Source organism: Pteronotus mesoamericanus, unplaced genomic scaffold, assembly GCF_021234165.1.
Source record: "Pteronotus mesoamericanus isolate MK-2021 breed Mesoamerican mustached bat unplaced genomic scaffold, CSHL_Meso_final contig_72, whole genome shotgun sequence".
Taxonomy (NCBI): domain Eukaryota; kingdom Metazoa; phylum Chordata; class Mammalia; order Chiroptera; family Mormoopidae; genus Pteronotus; species Pteronotus mesoamericanus.
Window position 1 is genome coordinate 920,030 of NW_026555242.1, and position 23,010 is coordinate 943,039.

At 44.1% G+C, this 23,010-nt stretch overlaps 1 protein-coding gene and 1 pseudogene across 1 annotated transcript in view; both read left to right on the forward strand.

Annotated features, from left to right (window-relative positions):
• Positions 1-23,010, forward strand: part of BCL7C (BAF chromatin remodeling complex subunit BCL7C) — a 289,889-nt gene that overhangs the window by 241,241 nt on the left and 25,638 nt on the right. The gene's annotated exons all lie outside the window — the stretch shown is intronic.
• LOC129078106 (ATP synthase subunit f, mitochondrial-like) lies at positions 15,948-16,236 on the forward strand (annotated as a pseudogene).

Consider the following 23,010-nt stretch of genomic DNA (forward strand, 5'->3'; position numbering starts at 1 on the left):
CTCATCAATCAATGTCAAAAGGCCATTATTGAAGGAACACACAGAGATTTGCCTCAGGTCAGGGTCTGGTAGACAGGGTGGTGCCCATTCAGCCCTGAAGCCTGGGAAACTGATCACATTCTATGCTCAGACCCCAAACATCAGTACTCATTAACTCAAGGGCATTCTTAGCAAAGTAAGTTTCATAGGATTTAATGCATTCCTTTTCCAAGCCTAATTGTCCCTGGGAACCACCCAATGCAGTTTAGGGCTGTACCTGCCTTTAGTATTGGACAGAGCAACCAAGAGATAAGGAGACTTCTTTCAGATAGAATGAGGACTCTGGCCATAACAAAGCCGAGGGGTAAGTGTTTCTCCGTGTCCCCCAAGTCCTTCCCTGGTGGCCCCTAGGTGACTGTGCCTGTCTTAGGTTGCCCCTGCCATTGAGGGGGCTAAACCATCGTTGACTAACCATCCATCCTCCAGAGCCAAGCAGGGTAATGTGAGGGAGGCAGGGGCTGTGCCCCTGCCAGGGGGACAGGTTTTGTCTCCTCAGTGGCCTATTTTCCCGAAGCCTCCTTGCTCAGCTCCAGCCTTGGGGTCCTCTCACCTGTTTCTGAGGCTATGGTCCCTGACACCAGGTGGGACAGTTCCCAACAGATAGTTATGTAGTTATTGCTATTTTATTATTCATATTTCTGATCCTTTATTTCCCTTCTTTTTAAACAAGTTCCAATAACATTTATTGTAATACTCATTTGATGGTGATGAACTCTTTTAGCTTTTTCTTGTCTAGGAAACTGTTTATCTCTTTTTTTGATTCTTAAAAATAACCTTGCTGAGTAGAGTAGCCTTGGTTGTCGATCCTTACTTTTCATCGCTTTGAAGACCTTGTGGAAATCCCTCTGGCCTACAAAATTTCTGTTGAGAAATCAGGGGACAGTATTTTTTTTAATTTTTTAATGTTTTTATTTTTGTTCTATTACAGTTTTCCCCAATTGCTCTCCCCTGCCCTGCTCACCCCCACTCCCATAGTCAAACTCCACCCTGTTGTCCATGTTCATGGGTCATTTATAGTCATTCTTTAACTAGGTCCCTCCCCTTCTTTCTTTCCTTTTCCCCCTCCCCCTTCCCCAAGGAACAGTCTTATGGGAACTCCCTTGTAGGTATGTCACTGCTTTTCCATTGCTGCTTTTAAGATTCTCTCTTTGTTTTTAACCTTCGCATTTTAATTACGTTATATGGTCTTCTTTGGGTTCATCTTGTTTGGAGCTCTTTGTGTTTCATAGTCTTGAATATCTAGTCTCTTCACCAAGTTAGGGAAGTTTGCAAGTGTTCTATCCCTTGCTCTCTCCTCTCCTTCCACTACCCTTATAATGCAAATGTTGGTATACTTGATGTTGTCCCAAAGGTCCTTTAAACTATCCTCATTTTTTTTAAAGATTTTATTTTTAGAGAGAGGGAAAGGGAAACAGGGAGAGAAACATCAATGTGTGGTTGCCTCTCAAGCACCCCCTACTGGAGACTTGGCCTGCAACTCAAACATGTGCCCTGACTGGGAATCAAACCTGTGACCATTTTGTTCACAGGCTGGCACTTAGTTCCCTGAGCCACATTGGCCAGGGCAAACTATCCTCATTCTTTAAATTCTTTTTCCTTTCCGCTGTTATTGGGTGTTTTCTGCTGCCTTGTGTTCCAAATCACTGATTCATCCTCTCCTTCATTTAAGGAGATTGATTCCTTCTAGTGATTCTTCATTTCAGTTTTTGGGGTGTTTTTCCCACTTCTGACTGGTTCTTTTTTATGGCTTCCACGGCCTTTTTTGTGTTTTCTATCTCTTTGTTGAGGTTCTCACTAAGTTCATCTATTCTTCCTCTAAGTTCATTTAACATTCTTTAACCAGTGTTTTGAAATCTGCACCCAGTGGATTGCTTGTTTCCCTTTTGTTTAGTTCTTTTTCTGGAGTTTTATCCTGGTTTTTTAAATTTGAGACATGTTTCTTTGGCTCATTTTGGCTGCATCTTTGTGTTTGTTTCTAGGTATTAGGTAGATCTGCCACATCTCCCAATGTTGGCAGGGTGGCCTTATATAGGTGTCCTGTAGGACACAGGGGCACAGTCTCCCCTGGTCACCTGAGCCAATGGCCCAGAGGTGTCCCCATGTGGGTTGTGTGTGCCCTCCTGCTGTAGTTGAACCTCGATTGCTGTTGGCACATCAGTGGGTAGAGTTGACCCTCAGACTGACGGACTGTGAGGACTGGCCGTGACTACAGCAGACAAACTGACCCAATAGAGTGGTATTTGCCCCAGTGGGCTCTGGTGCCTGTCAAGATCACTCTTTGGGTGGGCCATTTATGGAGCTAACCTGGAGGTGCTCTGTTATGGCCTGAAGCTGGCCACCAGGTGTGTTGGTTCTGAGTCCCATTGAGAGGGACTCCAGTGCAGGCCAAGGTCAGCTGCTGCTTGTGCCCACTCTTGGCCACCTAGTAGGAGCTACAAAGATAGCTGCAGTTGGTAGCTGACTGTGTTGAGCCCAGAGGCACGCGGGAGAGGCCATGCTGCAAACCAAGGCCAGCTGACACCAGTGCCAGGTCTGGGGCTGCACAGCAAGAGGTACAGGGCACATCAAGGCCTGCTGCCACCTTCCTGGGTCCTGTGGACCTTTGGAGTTCTTAGGAAATTCTAGCATGAGCCAAGGCTGGCTGCTTGTGTGGAAAAGCTGCTGAAAGATCCTTAGACAGTGTGTTAGTTGGGTGTGGCTGGGTCTCAGGGAGACACCAGGGTTGGGTAAGTCGTACTTATCATGTTAATGCAGATTCAGATTTGGTGCTTGCCTGCACCTGCACACGCACGCTGTGTGGGAGGAGGACTCTACACAGGAACAATGGCCCTTCAGCCCTAGCCCTGAAGCCACACAATTCACTTTCTCCCCATATGTCCCTCATGCCTTTCAAGCTGTTGGCAGACTGTTTTTCATTGAATAGGAGTCTCTGGTGGAGGAAAATGGCAAGAGTGTTTTAATGAGGAGGTTAGCAGGATTTGGAGAGAACTGTCTTGGTGGAGTAGAGTCAGAGCATGGTTGGAATGTGTTTGTGTGAGCAGGGGTACACATTTGTGTCCTAGGTTGGGCAGGTGATGAAAAAACAGATGCAATCTAGTAGCCAGTGACAGAAAAGCAATGAAGCACACCTGGAACAATAAAGTCAAGTCAGCCCTAGCTGGTGTGGCTCAGTGGTTTGAGCACTGGCTTGTGAACCAAAGGGTTGCTGGTTCAATTCCCACTCGGGGCACATGCGTGAGTTGCAGGCTGGGTCACCAGTCGGGGGCACACAAGAGGCAACCACACATTGATATTTCTCTCCTCTCTTTCTCCCTCCCTTCCCTTCTCTCTAAAAAAAAAATAAATAATGTCTTTAAAAAAAAAGTCAAGGCAGAGAAAAAGAATCAAAAGAGAGGGTGAGGATACAGGAAAAATGAGAGAGTAATTATACACTCCACTGCATTCTCCAGCCCTAGAGAGTCTTGGAAAAGACAAAGTGTCAATCATCCTTCTTCCATCTTGAGAAGGAAGTTTGTTGAAGGAAGCAGTACTTTTTAAAAATTTTACTTTTTATCAATTTTTTAATGATTTTTATTTTTTTTAGAGAGAGAGAGAGTTCTGTTGTTCCACTTATTTATGCATTCATTGGTTGAATCGTGTATGTGCCCTGACCAAGGATTGAACACACAATCCTGGTGTATTGGGACAATGCTCTCACCAACTGAGCTACATGGCCAGGGCAAGGAGCAGAGCTTTAACAAATGGAGTGGGAGAAAACCATGAAATGGGATCTGGGACCCAAACCTTGGTTTCCCTGGACCACTTTAAAGAGAGCGGTTTACTAGATTGAAATTTGTAAGAATTTTCTCAGACCATGTCATTCCTTTGGAACACAGTAGACCACAGAAGGTTCTGAAAAGGACCCTCCTGAGACAAAACCCATGTTTACTCTCAAGTGGATGAACTAAAGCAAAACCCTAAGAAATAAAAAAGCAAAACCCTATTATTATCCCCAGGTTCTCCTCTTCCAAATCTTAAAATCATACAATTCCCTTGCTCATGAACACTTAGTACCACCCTGCTGCCTATAGAGTGAAGACCAAAATGCTGGTTCAATTCTCAGAGAAACATGTATCAATGCCTACCATATGCTAAATGTATTTGTTTCCTAGGGCTGCCATAACAAAGTACAACAAATTGGGACGACTTAAAACAACAGAAGTTTGTTCTCTTACAGTTCTAGAAGCTGAAGGTCCAAAATCAAGGTGTCAGCAGGGCCATGTTCCCTCTGAGACCCTAAATAGAATACTTCCTTGCCTCTTGCAAGCTTTTGTTGTTATCCAACAGTCCTTGGCATTCCTTGCCTACATCATTCTGATCCTGCCTCTGTAGTCATGGTGTTCTCCTTATGTCTGTCTTTGTGTGTCTACTTTCCTTTCTTATAAGGACACCAGTCATATTAGGTTAGGGCCCACCCTAATGAAGTGTGCTCTTGTCTTAGTTCAAGTACATCTATATACAAAGATTTTATTTCCAAATATGGTCACATTCTGAAAGTACTAGGGATTAGGACTCAAACATATCTTTATGGAAACACAAGTCAACCTCTACATTGCTATTTAAGTTTCACAGCAACTTTGCAAGGTAGAAACTATAATTAAACTGAGGCTCAGAGATGTAAAGTGATTTACTAAATGTCACAAAGCTAATTAATATCACAGTTGGATTGTCCCTACACAGTCTACCAGGCTGCAAATACAATGTTCATTTTATGTAGCATGATCTTACCCAAACAGACATTTGCAAAAACTCTTCCTCAAATATTCTATGCTAGAGCCAAACTGATCTAATTATTACTGTGATATATGTCCTATGCTTTCCCATCTTCTAGGACATCATTGTGTCTCCATTTGTCCTGATTCTATCATCCCTGAGTGCCCAGCTCAAATGGAACCTCCTTCCAGAAGCCTTCCTCAGTTTGTTTTTCTCTAGGGCATGCCTCACGGTCCCTTCTGCCATGCAATTATTTGTTTCTTTCTCAGATGCTAATCACCTAAAAAGATTGGGTGGAGGAAAAAATCAGATAATAGATGGGGAAATTTGTAATATGTAGAATGCCCTAATTTTTAGTGAAGTTACAAAGAACTTGCACACATTTTAAAACAGCTTTATTAAGATAGAGCTCATATATGACATAATTCACCTATATTAAGAGTACAATTTGAAGGCTTTTTGTATATTATCACTACTACAATCTAGTTTTAGAACATTTTCATCACCCCCAAGACAAATTCCACATCCATTAGCAGTTACTTCCCATTCTGCCCTCTTCCTGGCCCTACTTCTACAGATTTATTCATTCTGGGCATTTCATATAAACTTTGATACATTTTTTTTTTACTTCTACAAAGGCTAGTCTTTGTAGGTAGTTTTAACAATGATCTCGGGGGATCAACACCCCTCTTACAGGAGAAAATTTACCATTATTGAAAATTTGTGAGTGCCAAACTGGAACACGGATTTTGGGTACCACCCCTACACAGTCTGGCCGAGATCTGGAGCTCTCCAGTGGGAAGTTCAACCTCCTCCTGCAGCGCAGCTGGAGTCTAGCCAGGGTTGGAAAAGGCTCACCTGGGACCCCGAGGGTCAGATTCTCCCCCAGCATTCTGACTGCCGCACGGCAAGAGTAGGTGGCTGCAGGTGCAGTCCTGGAGTCTTGCAGGCCCTGAACGTGTCTTCCTGCTTTGGCTTTTCCCCCTGGCACTCAGGATACTGGCCCCACGAGAATCACTAAGGACTTGTCTGCAGGTTACACCCACACATTCGCCATTGAAACATCCCCCGCCCTTCGAGGCCCAGTCACCGCGCCTGGCTTAGGCGTTTGACTGGTAGTATCAGCCAGAGCGATTGTGGGGACCGGCACTCAGCTCAGGCGGGTGCCCGTGAGAGAAGAGGAGCCCGACCTGTGCCTGGTTTGGTAAGCATAACTTGACCTAGCAGGGAAAGGACGTCACTGCTTTAGGGATATAAGTGCTCAAGCTGGCGTCACGTTTTTAAAGTGACTTCCTCAGAACTGGATCCAAAATGAGAGGGGCTTCCCGGGGCTCGAAATGAGGAGGATCACTGGGCGGGAAGGAGACGTCCCGGGACTGCTGTCCGGCGCCAACGTGCGTCTATTAAAAAATCAGGAGAGGTTCTAGCCTTTATCCTTTTTCTTTTTCTTTTCTTTTTTTTAAGCTGCCATCATATTTAAAAAATGAAAAATAAAAGCCTAAAATAGTGGTATTTTCTACATGCATTTAGCAAACTGATGCAATATTCACTAAATATAAAAGAAAAATAATACATAAAGCCAAGATAAAGTGAGATCTAGTCATGGTCTCTTATTTTAGACTACTTGATTGAGGATAAAATCAAAAGTTTAAACCTGAGAGTTTCCTAAGAGTGAGGCCTGGGACCAAAGATCTCTGTCCTGGCTCTCTCCCCGAAGGCCAAGTTGCTGAACCCCTAAAGCTATGTGTCACAGAGGTAGCATATTCAGTACCTCACAGTGGTTAAGTGTTTGGGGACTGATGTCAGACTTGGATTCTGATCCTGACTCCATCCCTTCTTACATGCAGTGTGGACTTGGGAAATCATTTAATTTCTTTGAATCTCAGTTTCCTTAACATAAAATCATTCTAGTAACACCTTTATGAGTTGTGCCACCCCCCTTTCCGGACTTCTACACCAACTCTGACTCTTTTCTTCTTCCCCAGAATTTAAAAGCACCTTTGTCTCTTGGATAAAACAAAAAGTTGAGGTCTGTGGTCCTCTGGAGCTGGAGATCCCAAAGAGAAGGCAGGTCCCCAAGGTGCCTGTTGAGATGAGGGAATGTGTATACGCCTAAAGTCAGATTCTTTGGAAGGCCTCAAGGGCCCATCACTTACAAAGATCTCTCTTTGAAGGAAATCGCCAGTGCAATTTCAGTATCTTCCTAGGTCATTTCCATTCTCTCAGCTTCCAAGTGGCAGGAGGCTGTTTCCAGGTTTGGAGAATATACAATGCAACTGTAGGTTTCTAAAAATAACCCTTGACCATCCTTCCTCCAGTGAATGCTATGGAGAGTCACATGTGGGGATAGGGAAGGGAAGTAAATTGTGTTCAGCACATACTGAAACTTGCTTCTCACTTAATCTTTACAACATCCCTAAGAGGAAGAGATGATTATACCTATTTAGCAAGTAAGGAAATTAGTGCAGAGAAGTTGAGTCCCTTGCAAGTGAGGGGCAAGGAATCCTCAATAAAACATGGACTCTTTGGAAAGGGACCCAAAGATGACTTAAGTGTTGGAGGTCAGGGCACAGATCCTTTGGCTGGAGTGGGAGAGTACAAGGTTAGTCGACAATTAAAATCCCTTCAAAGTGAAGATCAGGGTTTTAAGGTGCCACTCATTAAAAAGATCTTAGGATCTAGTGGGTTGTTTGGTTTTTTTTAAGATTTCCAGCTACACTCTCCTGAATACTCATGTTTACTAATCTTGGGCCTTTATAAACCTGAAAGATAAAGGATGTCAAAGCAGTTTCTCTATAGGTTGAGGAGCTCAGGATTTTGGTTTTTGTTTTGTTTTGTTTTGTTTTTACCCCTAAGCTGGTCCTAGGGAGTTCCTAGAAGGTTGGCAAGGAGTATGGGTAGAAGGTCTTTCACAGGTAGGGAACAATACCCCTGACTGAGGTGGTCTTATCAATCTCCATGGGTCAGATGGACTCTTGGTGAAGGGTCAGTGGTCCCAGGATACTGCAGGACTAAGCCAGCTGTGAGGGCTTGAGGACCTACCTCTCTTAACCAACTATCCAAGGGCTGTCTGACTCAAGTCTTTGAATTTGAACTCAAGCCCTCTTCCTCACCCATCCAAAACTGAAAAGCCACATGGACTAAAACCACTTACAGCCCAAGTCCTGAGATTCTTCTCCTTTTTCAGCAGAAAACAAGAGGAAGAAGATGTAGAAGGAAGGGACCAAAAATCAAGAGACATTGGGAGATAAATATACCAGTGCCACAGCAGGTGCCTCATCCTGAGACATCCTGGCACTCACTATGTTCTAACCTTTCAACCTGAAATCTCCCTCCAGGTCTGTGTTAATCCCCCACTGCGAACCCTGCATCAGATATGTTGCTTAGACTGTAGCTGGGCTCTTCGAACTCTACCTTGGATTTTCACTCAAGCTGCATGGCCTTGCCTCTTCCCTGAGTGTCATTGTTGCTTCTCTAGGAGTCTAGGATCTGGTTATCCACAGAAGAAGTACCCAGAAATTTCTTACCACTTGTGCATGTAGTGCAGGGCCCTATTCAGCTCTCACAGGACATCACCTGAATTAGCATCAGCAGAGCTACCCTCAGTGGCAGAAGAAAAAAATCAAGATACATGTTAAAAAGTAGTAAAAAGCTTCAGTCTTAGTTCTTAGATCCAGATCCAGAGGTATCTTCAAGAAGTTAAGCATTACCCAGATATCTTCCATAAGTCTAGGTGAGGCAGCATGGGAGAGTAAGGGGGATGGAACGAGGATATGGGAATGGAAGATACCTCAAGGGCCAAGGGATAGGACCAGAAGAAGGTAGGGGTGAAAACCATACCCCCAACCTTCAAGGCTTCTCCAAGAAAAAAATTATATGCTTATGGTGGGGTTTTTAAACTGCTTCAAGATAATAGAACATGCCATGAAGCATATGTTGGAGGAGGTCATCAAGAGAACACAACTTATATCTCCCCAGACAAGGGAAGCAAAAGAAAAAATAAACAAATGGAATTACGTTAAACTAAGAAAGTTTTTGCACAGAAAAGGGAAATAGCAACAAAATAAAAAGACAACCCATAGAATGGCAGAACATATTAGCCAATGCATCTGATAAGGGCTTAATATCCAAAACTTATAAAGAACTTACAAAACTTAACACCAAAAAAACCAAACAATCTAATTAAAAAGTGGGCAAAGGACCTGAATAGACACTTCTCCAAAGGGGACATACAGATGGCCAATAGACATATGAAGAGATGCTTGACATCACTGCTCAACATCACTATTCATCAGAGAAATGCAAATTAAAACCGTAACAAGATATCATCTCACATCTCTCAGAATGGCTATCCTCAGTAAATCAACAAGTGCTGGCGAGGATGTGGAGAAAGGGGAACCCTTCTGCACTGATGGTGGGAATGCAGCCTGGTGCAGCCACTGTTAAAAGCAGTATGCAGATAGCTCAAAAAATTAAAAATGGATCTGCCTTTTGACCCAGTGATCCCATTTCTGGGAATATATCCGAAGGAACTCAAAATACTAATTCAAAAGAACATAAGCACACCTGTGTTCATTACAATCACCAAGATATGGAAGCAGCCTAAATGTCCATGAGTAGATGAGTGGATAAAACAACTATGGGACATTTACACAACAGAATACTACTTGGCCATAAAAAAAAAAAAAGAAAATTTTACCTTTTGTGACAGTATGGATGGACCTGGAGAACATTATGCTAAGTGAAATAAGCCAGAGAAATACAAATACCATATGATTTTACTCATGTATGGAATCGAATGAAAGATTGAACAAGCAAAATAGAGGCAGACTCAGAGAGAGCAGGATGATTGCTAAGGGGCGGGGGCAGATAAGTTTGAGGATTGAGAAATTAAGCAAAAAGGAAAAAGGACTCATGGATATGGACAACAGTGGGATGATTGTGAGGGGAAGGGGATATAAGGGGACTTAAATGGTAATGGGAAAATATATTAAAAAATGTGGTACATATATACAATAGAATACTACTCAGTCATAAAAAATGAAATAAATATTGCCATTTGTGACAACATGGATGGATCTTGAGAGAACACAACTATTGATCTGCAAGTCCAGCCTGGGCAATTGAAGGCTCCTCACCCCCTCCCATGTCCCTGGAATATATATTCTGCCCACAGGTCCCACAGTGGGAGCCATTTTCAAGGACCCAGCCTTGAGAGAGCAATGTGTTGTTGAGACCATATGGACAGTATAGGTGACTGAACCCAGGTAAGGCCTCCATATAAACTTTTAAGATTCTGGTAGATGTGGGTGGAAACCTGCTCATCTTGCAGCTGTCCAAGATAAGCTTTGTATGTAAGTTCCCTGGCCTGTTTAATTTGCCACCTACCAATCTGGAGTAGTCTGCCTCTTTCTTTGGTCTCTCCTTGCCCTCTGTGTATGGGAACCAGTTTCAGATTTCATCTAGGAAAGTTCCCAGGTTGTGAACCATCCCTCTCATTAGCTAAGTTCTATCTCCCTCAGTTAACTGCCTACCATAGGCCTCACGCTGTACAGTTAACTCTTTTAAACTTCAGTGACACATCTGTGAGGTAGATAGTATGACCCCAATTTTACAAATGAAGAAACCTACAATGGCGAGGTGAAGAGTTTCACCCCCTTCCAAGGCCTGAGTTCACAGGTCTTGTACTTCATATCTGTAAAGTTACCTCATAAGTATAGAATGAAGGTCTTTTTCTAGGGGAGAGGGGGGCAGGGCACAGGGGCAAAGAGAAAGCAAAGAAAAAAATGTTCTTTCCTTCCTTATTTTTAAACTATTGTGCTGAATGAAGAGAAGCTGTATAGCATAATGAATAGGACACTCGAGTTTCAAAGTCGGATACATTGGATTCTATTGCTGGTTCACTTTAGCTCTGTTATTGCAAGAGTTTCTTACTGGACTGAGGGTGAGCGCCCTCATTGGGAAAGTGATATGATTAGCCTCATTGGTTTGTCTTGAGGATTAAATTAAATTAACAAGATAATATATTTGGAGTGTTTTGCATGATTCCCAGAGCACTGCGTGGGTTATTGTTTTTCTTATTATCATTACAATTATTATATTCTTAGGAACAACGATGAATGAGATTCTGACTTTGTCTACTTGGCCCTCAAATCGGTAGAGAAAGGGAAGAAGGTGCTTCTGTAAATCATGGTGGGCAGGGGCTTCCATCCCAGGAGTGTGTGTGAGCAAGGCTAAGCTGGCTCAAAAGGGAAACACCTAGTGATTAAGTCAGAAGAAAAGCCACTGGACTTTAAACCTGGGCACCAGTCAGAAGGGAGAAAGGAGCATCATTGGCTGCCTCGCCCATGAACCTGACTGGGGACCACACCTGGCTCTGCCCCAACGGGGAATTGAACTGCAATGTTATGGTTACAGAAGACGCTCCAACCATTCCTAACCAGAGCCCAATTCCAGGGCTCAGTTTCCTTATTTATATATTTTTAGACAGAGGAGAAGGGAGGGAGAGAAGGAAACATCAATGTGTGGTTGCCTCTCGCATGCCCCCTGCTGGGGACCTGGCTACAACCTAGGCATGTGCCCTGACTGGGATTGGAACTGGCGACCCTTGGTTCACACGCCGGCGCTCAATCCACTGAGCCACACCAGCCAGGGTTCAACTTTTTTCCAAGTTTCTTATTCTTAAATAGAGACCACACTGCCTGCCCTGAAGCGGAGCATTGCTCAGGGTTACAGAACTCCATAATGTAGAAGTTGAGTAAATGTGCTCAGCTTCCCAGAATTTTCTTCTCTCAGAACAGGAACCCAGTTCATGTTGCGTCCAGGACGCGCTCTCGGAGGCATTGTGGGTCAGTGGAACGTAAGGAGCCGAGGTAGAATCGCGCAGACGGCGGACTGTGCGCAGTAACCCTCTCGGAAACCCTCTCTGGAAGTAGGAAGCCTGCCTCCAGTCAAGCTTTACATAGCAACAGCGTCCTAGAGTCTAGACCAAGAGGCCAAATCAGCGCAGACACAGTTGTTTCAGTGATGGGAGCAATCCAATCACTGGGCACTGTCAGAAGCAATGACCTCAAGCAATTGGCCGCAAGCACCAAATAAGGGGTGAATTGTAAGAACATGAGCTGGGCTTTAGAGCTGAAGCCTATTTGATAAGATAAACTGGAGGGGACGAAAGACAAGTTTCTGACTGCATCTGAATGATGTTTGTGAAGGCAGGTCACTGTTGGGGGCATTTTCCGGTACCGTTGTTCCACTCTGAGAATCAGAGTGACCTACGAGGTGACGCAGTAATTCCTCTGTTCCGGCCGCAGCTCGGCCCCACACGGAGCCAGATCCGGGTGGCCTCAGACGCTGAGTCCGGCGGAGCAGTGTCTCAGTCTGTAGGAGACAGTGGCTCTGGATTTGCAACATCCAGGATTCGGGAACTGGAAGACTCCAAAGCGCCTCTCCCGCCCCGCGCCTCATCGGGAGCCCAGAGTCTGGACCGGAGCCGAGGAGGAAGGGGCCTTGAAACTTCGCGGCCAAGTCCTTGTATTTCTTTCTTGGGGAGTGGTGAAGCCTAAGGCACTGAAGGCCCTGTACCAGGATGTGATGCGAGAGACCTACTGCCACCTGGGGGCGCTCGGTGAAACCCTTTGGGCCCTTCACTCGAGGTTGATTTTTGCTCACTCTTTCATTTAATCCCAACCTACTCAAACTAGTTCTACGGCGCGGAGACTACCCCGAGAGTGCAAAATGCCAAGAGAGGATAGGGAAAGGAGGAGATAAAACGGTGGGTATCAGGCTGAGGCTTGGGAAGGGACTGTCCTAGAATGCCTCCTGGAATCCTTGAGGGTTTTTGTTTGGTATCTGTGTGTGTCTGTGTGTGTGAATAATTTACCATGACCATCTTCCCATGTCTACAACTACAACATAGCTATTTTTACAGCTTTATGGAGAATGTTATTCAGACACCAGTGTTCTCAGTATATTCAGTTATGAAACCATCACAATAAATTGTAGTACATTTTCATCACCCCAGAAAGAAACCCCTTAGCTATCACTCCCTCATTCTCCCCTCCTCCAGCCCTTGGCAACCACTAACTTACTTTCTGTGTCTATAGATTTGCCTATTTTGGGTATTTCATGTAAGTAGAATCAAAAGATAGGCAGTCTTTTGAACCTGGCTAAATTAATTTTTTTTTTAATCCTCACCTGAGGATATGTTTATCCATTTTAGAGAGAGAGGGAGGGAGAGAAAAACATCCATCAGTTGCCTCCTGTGCCCCAACTGGGTTCTAATCCACAACCTTTTGGTGTATGGGATGACACTCCAAAGAACTGTGCCATCCAGCCAGGGCAATGTAATGCTTTTAAATGGTGTACCAGGAATCATTGGTTTTTAAAATTTATTTATTTTTAGAGAGATGGGAAGGAAGGTAGAAAGAGAGGGAGAGGAACGTTGATGTGCTGGAGAAACATCTGTCAGTTGCCTCTCCCATGTCCCCAACCAAGGACCTGACCTGAAACCCAGGCATGTGCCCTGACCAGGAATCGAACCAGTGACCTTTTAGTTTGCTGGACAGTGCCCAACTCTCTGAGCCACACCAGTCAGGGTGGAATCGTTATTTTTTGAAAAAAAAAAATTTAATAGATTTTAGTTTTTGGAGTATTTTAGGGTTCACAGTAAAATTAAGCTGAAAATAGAGTTCCCTCTGCCTTCACACAGACATAGCCTCTTCTGGTATCAACATCCCATAGCAAAGTGGTACATTTGTTATAATCTATGAACAATATTATCACCCTAAATCCATTGTGTACATTAGAGTTCACTTTTGATATACATTCCATGAGTTTTGACAAATGTTTAAAGATATGCATACACTGTCACAGTATCCATTATCATACACAATAGTTTCATTACCCTGAAAATACCCTGTGCTCTATCTATTTATCCCTTTTTACCCCCAACCTCTGGCAACCAGTGATCTTTTCACTGTCTCCATAGTTTTGCTTTTCCCAGAATGTCATATAGTGGGAATCATACAATACGTAGTCTTTTCAGATTGGCTTCTCTTAGTAATTGGCATTTAAGGTTCCTCCATGTCTCTTCAGAGCTTGATAGCTCATTTCTTTTTAGCACTAATATGTCACTGTATGAATGTGTCACAATTTAATTATCTGTTTGCCTACTGAAGGACATCTTGGTTGCTTCCAATTTTGGATATTATGAATAAAGCTGCTATAAATGTCTGTGTCAGTTTTTGTGTAGACATAAGTTATCAAATTGTTTGAGTAAATAAGTAGTGCAATTGCTGGATGGTATAGTAAGAGAATGTTTAGTTTTATGAGAAACTGACAATCTTTCAAAGCAAAGTGGCTGCAATAAAGTTGTTGTTTTTAATGAATTCCTCAAGAGTTTGTATGTCATGTTGTTGACGGGAGAGCCCTGGCCCTTCTTGCTGATGCATGTAAAGAATTACATATCAGCAAATCTATTAGTGTACAATCAGAGTTTATTAGTGATCTGTTCCCATGGAAGAGAACGGGACTAGCTAAGATGTGAAGGGTGGCAGGTGAAAGGCAGAGGTTCAGGGCAAAACAGGGTGACAAAAGTAAGAACAGCTGAAGGCCGGGGTGGCAAGTCCTTGGGAGGCCTGAGGCCAGATGGCCAGAGCGCCAAGAGTGCCCAGTGTGCCAAGAGAGCGAGTCTTTTGTTCTGAGGACCTATATAGTTGGTGGGATGGGAGTAAAATGTTACATATTGATTAATGGGTAAGTGTGGTGCCAGTTTTCCTGGGAGATGTCTGTGAGCCCGAATCCTTATGTTGCTCCAGAGTCCGTTGGTTCATCTTGTTGTAAAACAGATACATGACAGGAGGTGGTTAATTAAAGTTGGGGCAATTACCCAAAGTTATTTATGGGCTGCTGCTTTGGGCACTGTGGACCCTCTCCCCCATTTAAGGCCTTGGGATGAAAGCACAGTTTCAAGGCTTTCTTTCCCAGATAGTGGAAACACTACATAGAATTTTAAGGACTTCCCTCCTTCCTTGCTACCAGTGTTTCTTGTGATGTTGGAATGCCTGGCAATGTTATCGGACCAGGCTCAGAACTGCTGAGTTAGTGGGTGAGACATGTCTACCTCCTCCTCCTCCCTGCCTAGGTTTACTATTCACTCTACCTAAGTGATAAAAGGCATTTCCTGGCAACCAGGGTGCTAGATGCTGGCTGGCAACAGCAGCGCAGTCTCGGAGTTCTTCCTGTGCTGTCTCCTGCCTCAGTGTCATTTAAAAATAGCAATACTTTTACATCTTCCTTTCTAAACTGGATACCTTTTACTTCATTTTCTTGCCTAACTATTCTGGCTAGAACAGTGCAACGTAATAGAATACAATAGAGGTGATGAGAGTAATAACGGTGAAAACATTCAGTCTTTGCTTAGGTTGAGGACATTCCCTCCTAGTCCTAGTTGTTGAGTATTTTTGCCATACATACATTTAGATTTTGTCAAGTGCTTTTTCTGTATCTCTTAAGATGATTATGTGGTTTTGGTTTTTATTTTATCACTCTATTCTGTATTACATTCATTAACTTTCAAATATTAAACCAATCTTTCAATCCTGGGATAAATCCTGTCAGATCATAGTGTATAATCCTTTTGATATGTTGCTGGATTTGGTCTGCTAGTGTATTTTTTTTAAGTATTTATTCTTATTAACTTATTTGTGGTATTTACAATTTGTGCACAAATCTCTAGAACTTTTTTTATCTTGCAGAATGGAAACATTATACTCATTAAAAAACTCCCCATTTTACCCTCCCCTCAGCCTATGGCAATCATACCCAACCACCATTCTACTTTCCGTCGCTATGACTTTGACTACTCTAGATGCCTCATATATGTGGAATCATACAGCATTTGTCTTTTTGTGACCAACTTATTTCACTTAATAAAATGTTCTCAAGTTTCACTCATGTTGTAGCATATGTCCAAATTTTCTTCCTCTTTAAGGCCCGATAATATTCCATTGTATGTATATACCACATTTTGTTCATCCATTCATCTCTTGATGGACAATGGGTTGGTTCCACCTCTTAACTGTTGTGAATAATGCTGCTATAAATATTGGTATACAAATGTCTCTTAACCTGCTTTAGCGGACCCCTGGGACTCCAAGATGGTGTCAGTGATCCCACTGAAGAATACACTCATGGAAGTCAAAATAGGGGAGCTGCCAAGCTGGATACTGATGCAGGATTTTACCCTTACACACATTGCTGGAGCATTTCAAAGAGGTTACTACCAGTATTAACAAGTACATCAATGTGAAGAAAGGGGGTATCCCTGGGGGTTCTATGGTGCTGTCAGTTTGCATGCTTTTCAATTACTGCCATTCTTACAAGGAACTCAGACATGAGGGACAATGCAAATACCACAAGGGGCCAGTGCGGACTCCACATTCCTGACCATGACCTTTGCCCTGTACCTCTGAATCCTTTCATATTGTAATTAACACCTAATAAAAGATGACTGGTTTAAAAAAAAAGGCTCTGCTTTGAATTCTTTGGGGTACCCAAAATGGAATTGCGGATCATAAAATAATTCTATGTTTAATTTTTGAGGAACCATCGTACTGTTTCCCACAGTGGCTGCACCATTTTACATTCTGACCAGCAGTGCACAGGAATTCCAGTTACTCCACATCCTTGCCAGCACTTGTTCCTTTCGTTTTTTTTTTATAGTACCCATCCTAATTGGTGTGAAGATGGTAGAGTTTTCTCAACATTGAAGACAGTCTTAGCTAATCATCCCTATTCTAAACAACTGCTTTTAATTAATTTCTCTAGCTCTTTCCCCATGTTTCAGCCAGTTGGGAGCTCTCTACCTTTCTTCTTCTTCTTCCCCTTCTTCTTCAACTTCTGTTTCTTCTTTATGATTCACAATGCTTATCTTTTTCTGTGCTCACCTCAGAGGTGAGAGACTGTCTCATAATTCCCTGGAGTGTCACACAACTGCTCCTTTCTTGTAGTAGAGGCCATGTAAATCTTCCCAGATAAAAATGTTGGAAATAAGGCTGTTACCTGTGGTGAAGTATATACAAGGCCTACTCTTCTGCCCACAGATGCTTATAGAAGACACTACTGAGCTAGGAGTGAAGTCTGCACTGTGTTATAATGACTCCAACTGAGGGCTGCTGACTCCAGGCTGGGCTCTTTCAACACCTTAACCACCTAGGCACTTGTATACTTTGTGTCTCCCTCACTAGGTTGTAAGCACCACTGAGAGCAGGCATCCTTACAGCTACCTCTTTCCAGTCCCTAGTATTGTTTTGAGATGCCACGTTAAATCTCTTCAGACATGGAGAGCAGCAGATGCTAGCAGGACTAAACCTTGAGTCAAGCCCAGTGGAGATCTGAGAATCAGGAGGACTGTAGAGAGTAATGTAACCTCCATGGCTAGGGAGACGGTTAAGCTCCCTGCCCTACATGCCTGTGCTCAACCCAGTAGGCGATCAATAAACGTTTGAAGGTCAAGCCTGGGTACAAAGAGGCAGGGAGCCCCAGAACACCGCTGGTAGGGCTCTGGCGAGAGCGGGGCCGATGCCCGGACAGGCAAGAAAGGTGATGCTGAGGGCTCGTAGCTGCAGGGCTACACCACTGTCCCTTGGGCATGTGCAGCCCAGCCCAGGGCCTGACATGGAGCCAGATCAATAAGTGCTCCCTGCAGACTCCACAGCAACTCTGGGGAAAGGGCTGGCCTGCATGCTACAGCCGGCTTCCTTCAAAAGGAAACGATTCTCTTGAGACCCAGTCAGAATGCTGGCTCTTTGCTTCCCCACCATGTGCCACCCAATGTTTGTGCAGAGGAGGGAGAAGGGTGTGAAGCGCAATAGCGCCTTGATGCTTGAGTCTGGCCGAAGAGTCTCCAGACCTGGTCCTGCACAGAGCACCTTGTATAGTAACATGGTGGTTGTTAGGGTGGTGGGTGATGCAGGCCCTCAAAGACTTCACAAACAGAAGAAAGTGCAGAGAGTAAAGTTTTTATTGTACTTTCCAAAGACAGGGAAAAGGCTAGGTGCAGAGATATGCCCCAGCCCTGAGGGGTTAGGGCTTTGAACTTTTATCTGGTAATCAGGTGGATATAGAGCACAATGTTTCAGTTAGGCTGCAAGCATTTCTATGCTATCTTTGGGTGCAGGGTCTGGTGCTGAGTCTGGGTATTCATGGTCTGGCATGTCCTGTTTAGAAACTCTATGCCTTCAGGGCACTTCCAGTACTTTTCTAGTCCTGAGGATAAAGGCTCATAAAACAATTAGGGACAGTCATGCTTTATGGGGTCCAGCCAACTCTGGAAATGAAGGCCTGAAAAGGGGGCTTCTGTCCTATTAGAGGTGCTGCCTACCCTGGATACTTGGGCACAGAGACTGGACCTTCCTTTCCTCACCCGTTTTGCAATGCGGAGACTATTAGGCTTCCATTCGGATGCAGCTGAGAGCATATCTCTTGAGGAGATCTCTCTGAGGGTTCAGAAGGACCCACCGCACTCTTGCAGAGGAAGCAACTTCTCTATGCTCCATTCTCTTATCTGGTGTGCTGTTGGTCTCTCCTCCCCTAGGATTTTGAGGTCCAAAACACGCCCACATCTCTTGGATAAAGAGAAAGATGGAGGCAGGGAGTTTGGAGGCTGAGGATCCCGAGAAGGGGGTGAGGCACCCAGGACCTGGGATAGGTGAAGAAAGAGGGGCTGAGGTGGAATTCAGCCTCTTGGTAGAGCTGGGGCTGCCCTTTCCCTCATCAGCTCCCCTCACCCTACACCCACATCCCACTCTTCTTTTTAGAGACCTTTGTTGGTAAGAATCCTCTGAACATTCTTTTCCAAAGTTCTCTTTCACAGACCTGGAGTCTTCCTTGCTTTAAAGGGTAGCTAGCTGGTCCTCCTAGGCCCGACTGGGGGTGTGAGGTTAGGTGGCCTTTTTGAGGATTGAAATCTTTTATCTACTTTCTGCTGAGTACCTAGAGCATTGCTGTCTGAAAGAGCTTTCTTCCATTATGTGAATGTTCTGTATCTGTGCTGTCCAACAGAGAAGCCACAAGCCACCACAGATGGCTGTTTAGTACTTGAAATGTGGCTAGTCAGCTGAGTGGGTCTGCAAGCTCTACTTTTACTGGCCTTGGAGAGGGGCTAGAGATTCACTTAGGTTTGTGGCCTGCCCTTGTCTCTCATGACAGCATATCCTGCTATTTGAAGCTGTCTGGAGCACTCTTTACATATATAAGAAAATCTGATGACTTGCAACCTTCCAATTAGAATGTAAACAGGTATTTTTGGGTGCTCAAAAAGCATTGAGGGCTCAATTTTTTGAGAAATGTTTGCTTTGAAATGCACACATTTAAGGTCTTTAACCAGGGAGAGGTGCCAGCTTACCTCTGAAAAGAAGTTGGCCCTTCCATATGAGAACAGTATACAGTTTTGGAGGCCATGAGTGAGGAAGAAGGAATAGAATTTTTTAGAAAATGGGAAACTTCTGCCTGAGCTAGATGGGGCACTGAAGGATTCACACTTAGATCCTTATGCCTTGGATGAACAGGCACTCAGTCTCAGGTGCTATTCCAGCTCCATACCCAACTGCCTGATTCCGGGAGAAATGTGGTTATGGTTATTCAAAGTACCCTACAATCTTTGGTTCCACTTGTCTCTGCAGAAAGCAAGAGTAAGAAAATAAGGAAGAAACGGGGATCTAAGAACTTAATTCAGCTTGTGTAAGCAAGAGACTATCACTGAAGTTGTGGCAATACCCCATAGAAGTAACTGCAGGGGCTGTTGCCAGAAATTGCCTCAGGGCTCTTAGCCACAGTGGCCTCAGGTTCCAAAGAAGCCGTACCCATGTTTAAGATGCCCTCTTTTTCCTGGCCATCCACCAGCAGGTCTAATCTGCTGAGCAGCCCTTCCCTCTGGTAGTATGCATGCTGCTCTCTCAGTGCAAGGACCTGCTTCAGCACCAGCTCATCCACACAGGTGAGACATCCTTCTCTGCCCACAGCTTGGCTGCCGTTTTTGCAAAAGTAGGGCACTGGCCACCCATATAAAAGAGAAGCCCTCCGCATGTCTTGACTGTGGAGAGCTTTTTGCCTTCCCCTCACTGTTAGTCAGACACTGGCAAATTCACTCTGGTAACTGTCCTCATGTTTGTGGGTCATGTAGTATCCACTTTTACCAGTGGGCTTACGAGTGGGCTTACCAGTGATCTAGTACCAGCTGCTCCACAAAAGGGACAAACCCTACCTGTACCCTGGCTGTGGCTGCCACTTCCGCCTTAGCGGGGGCATGTCTCTCCACAGGTGCAGAAATATGTGCACAGACAGTGGGTGCCACACTTTGCACACCCCTCCCTCCTGGCCAACCGCCAGCTCGGGCCCTTGGGTAGGCATCACCACCATTCCCTACAACGTGGCAGTCACCTTGCTCACCAGAAAAACTTACTCCAGCACCAGCTTATGACTGTAGGTAGGGCTTCCACTAGAGGCTCCCTTGACAGATGTACACACACAGGTGAGAAACCTTACCCTTGCCCCGAGTAAGCTATCTGGTTCTCCTGCATTTTTCTCCTGCTCAGCCACAGGCCATAGATACATTCACTCTGATGGCAGCCCCTTTCCCCACACTGAATGTGGGAAACGCTTCAAGAGAAAGTATGCCCTGAAAGCCCACCAGTGGATCCGTCAGGCAAAGAGGGTGAGGCATAGTGTTAGAGACTTTCTTGGGAGTCCCTATGCCAGGCTCCTGACCTATGGCCCCCAGTTCATGTCCACCATTTCTCAGATAAATTGCAGGAGTGTGGATGACCTGGGTCAGGTACTAAGAAGTAGCTTATGATGGATGAGATTCCCCCTTATCAAATGTTGGCCATGCATAGCAAGCAGGGGCAGGAGACAGAGGAAAAAAGGAGATGTACAAAGTAACAGGTTTGTAGGTGCCTTGAGGTATGCCTTCAGAGAGCAGGTATAAAGGTAATCATAAATGTGTCAGTGAGTTCCCTCACTCAGATATGGAACAGGTTAGAACTTGACTGCATGAATCTGTTAAGAAAAGGTGAGGCTCCTTCATTTCTCATTACCTTCCCCTAGGACTGACACTGCTTGCCCAAGTCTGGATTCTAGTCAGTCTATAAGGTGCAATCTACATGTACTTTAACTAAAGTTACACTTTCAAGCACTTTCCCTCACTGAGCATGAAATGAATAGGAATTAACATCAGAGCACTCCAAAGTGCTTTTCACCCAGTTTAGAGCTGCCAGTGTAATCCAGAGAACACTCCAGGTTCAAATCTCATCCCTGCCTTTACTAACAGGCGCTGTACAAGCTGTTCAACCTTCTGATAATTGTAATATAAAGATAATCATCCTCATAAGGACTCTGGAAGGTAACTTTCAACTAAGATCATCTATATCACTCTGCCCACACAGTGGCACCTGGTATTTAGTTGGCCCTGAACACCGGTTCCATTTACCCAGAACACGGTGCATGTGGTCTTTATGTGGCCTCTTGGTGTGTAGACTCCCTGGATCTTCTCTACCCTTTCTGCAGTGGATGGTCTTCCTTCAAAAGGAGGCTTGTTTGTCCCGGTGCCCAATATGGATCCAGGAATTTATACAGAAAGGAGAAAGGGGCTCTGCTCTTATTAAGTCATGGGTGTTTTTTTCCTCCAAAGTGCTTCCCTGTAGTTAGAAGTATCTGACTCTGCCTGAATCCTTGACCCTACCTTAGGGGCTCCCATCAAAATGGTGGCAAGCCTGGTGTTAAAAAAAAAAAAAATCAACTGAATAAATTTGAAGATCTAATTGGCTTTATTAAATGATTCAAGAATTGGGCAGTATCTCATCTAGCAAGCAGAGCGATACTCCAAGAAGTTATACAAAATGGAAAGGAGGGTGGGGCAAGGAAGTTATCAGCAAAAGGAAAACAAAAGTCCATTGGAGGAAAACAAGAGTTCAGTGTCTTCTCATTGGCTGAGCTGCACACTTCCCATAGGCTGGGCTGGAAAAATCTTCCCTCTGTTGACACATCTTCCTGTTGGAGATGCAAGGTACATCTCTTCCTGTTTGGGATAATTGAGGATCAGTGATCAGACACGAGAGCTCCTTGTGTAGGCCTTCCCAACTCCAATTTTAATTGAGGTTTCCTTTATTAATTTTCACACTGGCCAAATGGGGCCTTTAGAGCCTAGGGCCAAAAAGGCTAGGCTGAGGCTGCACCTTCAGTCCAGACTGCCTTCCCAGCACTTTAATACTTCAGTATTTAATCATCTTTCCTGTTTAGTATCAGCATCTTCTTCTTGTTCAATTCACAGCACATCATTATCATTTAGGTAGGATGCCCACAGAGGAAGTCTGATTCTTTCCAGCCTGCTCTGTGTAGCCACTTTCTTCCTTCAAAATAAAATGGTTTGCTATCTATTTGACTTTTTATTCCCTTAGCAGCCTAAGTTTACATTCTTATTTTTCTAAACTGAACTATATGTAGGCAGGAAGAGTGGGCAGAAGCTACCAGTTTATACTGCAAACTGTCAGAATAATCTTACTAAAACACATCTGGAAGGTAATTTACTTCTCTAGACTTATTTAGAGGTCTCCAAAGTACAGAATGAAGCCCTTCGATATTTGGTACAAACCTACCCTTTCAGTCCTTCTGTTTTACCATATATGTATTTTGTACTACATTAGAAAGTAGCATCATTCTCTTTGCACTCAGAACATGCCTGAATTTCTGGCTTTACGCCAGAGAACTTTAGCCACCATTGAATTCTGCTGTTTATAAAACAACTGTATAATGAGCACCACTGCCCTCCCCTTCATAGACCAATTCATTTCCCATGTGATGCATTGGTCTAGAAAGTCATTAGGAGAAGGGACTCTGTCTTACTCATTTTGGCAACCTTGACATTCTATTTGCTCCCCCAGTAGTTTGTTCATTAATGTTACTATTCCTACAACAGAGTAGAACTCAACGTAAGGTTTACTGCAGTTTTTTTCCTACTTCCTCTGTTCAAAAATTATCCTCAGAATGCCTAACTGCCTATGTTATCTTTTTTCTTTTTATCCTCATCCAAGGACTTTTTTTTCAATGCCTAGAGAGAGAGAAACATTGATGTGAGAGAGAAACGTTGATTGGGCGTCTTCTCATATAAGCCCTGACGCAAGATTGAACTCACAACCTGGGTAATGTGCCCTGACCCAAAATCGA